Below are 6,794 nucleotides of genomic sequence, written 5' to 3' on the forward strand. Positions count from 1 at the left end.
ACACACACACACACCACGGAGGAGGAGGAGGAAGAGAAGGAAGAGGAGGAAGAAATACTTTTAAAAGAAAGAATCCATCTCCAGGAAGTGCTTCCTCCCTGCCCACTTTGAAGTCTTCTCCCACCCCTGAGCTCTCTCCCTATGATTCAGCCTTGTTCAGAGGTGGGTGGGGATATCTCTACCTTCTTCTGTGGCCACAGCCTTCCCACAGGAAACTGGGGGGGGGGGGGGGGGGGTTTTGTTTGTTTGTTGTTGTTGTTTGTTTGCTTTTTTGTTTTTTGAGGATCAGATGAAAAATGAGTGTCCTCGAGAGCCCCCAACAAGGAGTGAGTACAAACCAGGTGTTAGGACTCTGCTTTAGTCAGCCTACCTATGATGTCATTGCCGACCTGCCACTGGGCGTGGCCCTGCTCAGTGTATAAGAAGACAGACCTACCTTGCCCCCCTCCCTCCCTCCCTCTGTCCCCCCCTTCTTCTCTCCTCCCTCCTTTCCTTCTCTCCCCATGCTCAGTTAATAAACTCCATATAATATAGTATCTGTTGACTGGCATCTTATTTTTATATCATCAACACAGGAAGTGACCAGAGGGGTTAGGATGCCAGTAAAAGCTGTCACCCTCTTCAGAAAGCACCCAAGGAATCTGTTAATCCCGCAGCTCCGGTTCCACAGGAAATCGTGAGCACATCAAGTGAAGATGACGTGGGGCAAGAGGAGACTAAAGGAAGACAGACCTACAAAACAGGAATTGGACAGAAAGAAGGGTCTCCATCCGCGTCAAATCCCTGCTGCCCTTCTCTACCTATAGAGGAAGGTTCCGGGGTCTCAAGGGCACACAGGACTGGCTCAGTGGTCATTCCCACAGCTTTGCCGCCTTTGGCTGCTCAGACCTGTATGGTGTGGACGCTCAAGCGCCTCCTCCTCCCCTGACCCTGCTGGTTGCCTTGGCTACGGACTATGGACTACGTTTCTCTTCCATGAGCTCAGTCCCTGGGGACTTAGGACCTGGGACCAGGCCAAAGACACAGCTGTAGGCACGCTGACTAGGAACCTGAGAACGTGCCCTCAGCTTTTCCTCCCAGGACCGCCCTCTGTGTCGACTCTTCGGCTAGGGCCTCACACCCAGAAAGGGTACCGTGAGAGCCCAGTGTGATGTAGAGAGACAAGAGCTGTGTGTGTGTGTGTGTGTGTGTGTGTGTGTGTGTGTGTGTGTGTGTAGGTCAAAGAATAACTTGCAAGAAGTTGGTCATCTCCTATCATGTAGATTCTCAGAACTAACCCAGGTCCCCAGCCTAGTGACAAGTACTTGCTGAGCTATCTTACCAGGCCTATTTATTTGTTTGTTTTTGAGACAGGTTCTGAGGTACTCTAGACTGACTTTGGGCTCATTCACTCACTGTATAGCCAGAGATGACCCTGCTTTCCTGTTCCTCCTGCCTCTACCCCTCTCCCCGACTCTCACCCCCAAGTGCTGGGATTACAGGGGTATAGCAGCACACCCATTTTATGCAGTGCTGGGGATAAAATCCAAGGCTTTGTGTCTGCTAAGCAAATTATTGTACCAACTGACCTACACCCCAGCCCTGTTTGTTTGGTTTTTTGGGGGAAGGGTTGTGTTTTTTGTTTGTTTGGGTTTTTTGTTTGTTTGGTTTTTTGTTTTTTTTGGTTTTTGTTTTTGGGGGGTTTTTTTTGAGACAAGGTTTTGATATGTAGCCCAGGCTGGACTTGAACACTAGATTTTTCTTCCCTCAGCCTTCCAATTACTAGGATTTTCTAAGCAATACACCCAGCCCAACTAGGGCTTATGCCAGTTTCTCTAATGGGAGACAGACAAGAACAGAGATGCTGGGCATAGTGGCAGATGCCTGTAACCACAGCCTTCAGGGCAAGCAGAAGGACTGTGAATTCAAGAGCAACCTCGCCTATGAGTGACACCCTGTGCCCAAACAACAAAGACCCTTATCTTAGTTTGCGGTCTTCCTTTTTTTTTTTTTTTAAGATTTACTTATTTTTATGTACATTAATGTTTTGCCTGCGTGTATGTCTGTTCGATGCTGCCAGATCCTCTGGAACTGGAGTTCTAGACAGTTGTCAGCTGCCATGTGGGTGCTGGGAATTGAACCCAGGTCCTCTGGAAGAACAGCCTGTGCTCCTAACTACTGAGCCATCTCTCCAGCCCTTAGCTTGCTTTCTATTGATGTGATAAGACACCAAAACCAAAAGCCACTTGGAAGGGAACGGGTTTATTTCATCTCGTGGCGCAGTCCGACATCAAGGAAGCCGAGGCAGGAACCTAGAGGCAGGAACTGAAGCAGAGACCACAGGAGAATGCTGTTTACTGACTTGCTTTTCACGGTCTCCTCATCTTCCTCTTTTATACAACTCAAGACCACATTCCCAGGAGTGGCACCTGCCACAATGGGCTGAGCCCTCCCACATTGATCATTAATCAAGAAAATGCCTTGCAGCCTTGCCTACAGGCCAGTCTGATGGAGCATTTTCTCAACCAAGGCTCCCTCTTCCAAGATAACCTTAGCTTGTGTAAAGTTGACCAAAACAAAAAACAAAAACAAAAAAAAAAAAAAACCCCCAAACAAACAACTAAGCCACACATAACCTAGCAAACAAACAAATAGCTAGAAATGTAGCTCAGAGGTATAGTATTGCTTTTTGTTTGGTCCCCAAAATATAAATAGATAGAAACAAAAAAATAAATACATTTAAAGTGGGGGGGGGGGAGGACTAAAAAGATGGCTCAGAGGTTAAGAGCACTGTCTGATCTTCCAAAAGTCCTGAGTTCAATTCCCAGCAACCACATGGTGTCTCACATCCATCTATAATGTGATCTAGTGCCCTCTTCTGGCCTGAAGGTGTACATGTAGGCAGAGCCCTGTATACATAATAAAAAAATAAATCTTAAATACACACATATTTAAATATAATATAAAGGGCAGAGAGGAGCCCCACATGCTGGTGTACACCTTTAGTCCTAGCATTCAGGAGGCAAAAGCAAGCAGAACTCTGAGTTCAAAACCATCCTGGTCTACATAGAGTTCCAGGACAGCCAAGGCTGCACAGTGAGAGACTGTCTCCAAAACAAACAAACAAGAAGAAACAAAAGACAGTGGACACTTGGGAGAGATGGCTCAGCAGTTGATATCACACCCTCCTCTTGCAGAGGACCTGAGCTCAGATCCTAGCACCTACACGGCAGCTCACAACTGCCTATAACTCCACTTCCAGGGGGGGTCTGTCACCAAGAGCACCTACATGCATGTGGTTCACATACAGACAATCAGGCAAAACATACACATAAAAGTAAATGAATAGGGGGGCTGGAGAGATGGCTCAGTGGTTAAGAGCACTGCCTGCTCTTCCAAAGGGCCCGGGTTCAATACCCAGCACCTACATAGCAGCTCACAACTGTCTGTAACTCCAGTTTCAGGGGATCCAACTCCCTCACACAGACATACGTACAAGCAAAACATCAATGCACATAAAATTAAAATTTTTAAAAATGAATGAGTGCCAAGTGTGGTGGCGCACGCCTTTAGTCCCAGCACTCAGGAGGCAGAGGCAGGTTAGTAGCTGTGAGTTCCAGGCCAGCCTGGTCTACAAAGTGAGTCCAGGACAGCCAAGACTACACAGAGAAACTCTGTCTCAAAAATAAATAAATAAATAAATAAATAAATAAAATAAAAAATGAATGAAACAAGATAGTAAAAACAATTGCAGCCAGACATGACAATGCATACCGGAAATCCAAGCACTGAGGAAGCTAACCTGTACAACTTAATAAGATGCTGTTTCAAAAATTAAAATGTTAGCCAGACACAGTAGCACACTCCTATAATTTAGCACTTGGGGAGGCAGAGGCAGACAGATCTCTTTGAGTTCAAGACCAGCCTCGTCTACAAAAGGAAGTTCAGGACAGCTAGGGCTACACAGTAAAACCCTATCTCAAAAAAAAAAACAAAAACAAAAAACAAATAAATAAATATAAAAAATAAAAACAGAGGGTCTGAGCAAATAGCTCAGTAACAGAAGATTTGCCTAGCATGTATAAGGCTTTAGGTTCAATCCTTAGTGCCTAGAGGGGAAAAGAAAACAAACAAACCAACAAACAACCCAAAAACCCATTGAAGATATGATGAGTTTTAATGTGAGACAGTGATCTGGTGACCTTGGAAACAGATCATTCTGAAAAGTCCCACCTTTTTTTTTTTTTTTAAGATGTATTTATATATTATGTATACAGTGCTCTGCCTGCATGTACGCCTGCACGCCAGAAGAGGGCATCAGATCACATTATAGATGGGTGTGAGCTACCATGTGGTTGCTAGGAATTGAACTCAGGACCTCTGGAAGAGCAGGCAGCACTCTTAACCACTGAGCCATCCCTCGCCCAAGTCCCGTCTTCTTGTCTGGCCGTGGCCTTCTCCTCAGGGCTCCAGATCTTCCATGTGACCCTGCGAGGGCCACCATGAGACTATGAGCTCTGTGGGCTCCCTGCCCTCAGTGCCGAACCCCTACTGACTACAATACAGTCTAATGCACAAGAGGGAAAATAATTGTCTTATTTAGTGGGGTGCTGGAGCTAGAACCTAAGGCTGTACATATACAGGACAAGCGTTTGCCACTGGGCTACCCCCGCCCCTGCCCCCGCTGTCCCCTCCCCACCCTAGTAACTGTCAACTGAATGAGCCAGAAGCCGGGAGTTGGAATGTACAAACCACCGGGAGAGAGCCCTTGTCTGGGTTCAGATACCTTGATCCCCATTGGATCAGAAGAAGGAAGGTGGGGGTGGGGCTTTTGGCGGGAGAAGATGGGATGGAGAGGAGGAGATAAAACTACTGCTGTAGCAGCTTTGGCAAGGGAAAGAGGGAGTGTCACCTCTACTTCTTCTAAGCACCTGTGCCCTTCCACCCTTTTTCCTGTTTTAGAGAAAGAGGGAAGATTGCTTCCCTGTGTGGAGATCAGTGGCAGAGCTGTGCAACTCTTGGCTCGATTCCTATCACTGTAAACGGTTTAAATGGTTTAAAAGATACATTTATGCCGGGCATGGTGGCACACGCCTTTTAATCCCAGCACTCAGGGTTAGGGTTAGGGGGAGGCAGAGGCAAGCAGATCGCTGTGAGTTTGAGGCCAGCCTGGTCTACAAAGTGAGTCTAGGACAGCCAAGGCTACCCAGGGAAACCCGGTCTCAAGAAGAAAAAAAAAAATGGATGTTTTTCAGTGTCAGGTGGGTGGCCAGGGTTCCCCAGGTCCAGCAGGTTGGTCCAGGCACTGCTTGCTTCCCAACGAGAACAGAGGGACCTCAAGATCAAAGGTCCAGTTTCTCTCAGGAACCCACGCACTAGGTAAGGCTCCTTCCTGGTCTCACCAGAGGAGATGGAAATGATTTCCCACCAGGTGTCACAGTTTAGAATGAGATTCTGGTATCAGATAGCAGTGGAGACTCATGAGCTCCGTAAGCCTGTGAGGCTACCAAAAGTGTTGCAGTACTTTATCAAGCTGCTGTGCTAGGCACGCAGAGGAAGCAAGTGGGTGTTCAAAACAGGATGGCAGTGGGGTCCGGTGAGATGCAAGCCCAGCGGTGCTTCACCTACGGTCCGCACCGAGCTGGCAGCGATGGAGAGGGCGTCATTGGCTGCCAAGGCAGCTCTGCCATCTCTGCCTTGCCTGGCATTAAGCCTTGGGTGATTCTCCCCCGGAATAAACGGAATCTCAGCCGGTCACGGCAGAGGAATGGCACCATCACTCGAGAGCCGGTCAGCCAGCCAGCCCAACCTTTATTTATAAACCTTGGGCAGCAGGGAGGGATTTGAGGATGGCTATGTCTGATTAACTGAGGCTAGGGGTGCCAGGATATTTAATCTACATGCAGTGGTACAGTCCCTCATTTACATGCAGTAGCATGGGGTCCTATTACAAAAAAGGAAAATAGAGTACTTAATTATCCGATGGGTGGGGGAAGAACTTCTAGGTATGATTAAAGGTCATTTGTTTAAGACTAATACCTCCTTAGCGTAGGGTCAGGTATTTCCAGAATCCCCAGGTACTTGCTGAACAGGTTCTATCAGGAAAGGATTGGGCCTGTATTCTTTCCTGACGGCTATGTGATGCCTATTAGATTTTCTAGGGTTCTGAGAAGGGACCCAGCTGAGAAAGGGGATATTGTCACTGTACACCAAGCTCAGAGGCTATCTGGAAGCATCAGACTTTGACCTTTCCAGAAGGACCCCACACATGTAAAATACTTACTTTAAGTTAGGCATGGTTGTGCACACCTGTAATCTCAGCACTTTTGGAAGCAGAAGCAGGCATATCTCTGTGAGTTTGGGGGCTAACCTGGTCTACAAAACAAGTTCAGGACAGCCAAGGCTATGCAGAGAAATCCTGTTTTGAAAATGTGTGTGTGTGTGTGTGTGTTGTTTTGTGCACATGTATCTACAGGTGCGCACAGAGCCTGAAGAAGGTGTCGGATTCTCTGGAATTAGAGGTAAGTTTGTGAAGTCCCTGATATGAGTTCTGGGAATCAAACTCAGGTCCTCTGAAATAGCAATATACGCTCTTAACCACAGAGCTATCTCTCTAGCCTCTAAAAGATACATTTTTTTGTGTTTGTTTGTTTGAGACAGGGTTTCTTTGTGTAGCCTTGGCCATCCCGGACTCGCTTTGTAGACCAGGCTGTCCTTGAACTCACATCGATCTGCCTGCCTCTGCCTCCCGAGTGCTGGGATTAAAGGCGTGTGCCACCACGCCCAGCTAAGACACAATTCTTAAAAGTCTGCAC

This window comes from Acomys russatus, chromosome 28, assembly GCF_903995435.1.
Source record: "Acomys russatus chromosome 28, mAcoRus1.1, whole genome shotgun sequence".
NCBI lineage: Eukaryota > Metazoa > Chordata > Mammalia > Rodentia > Muridae > Acomys > Acomys russatus.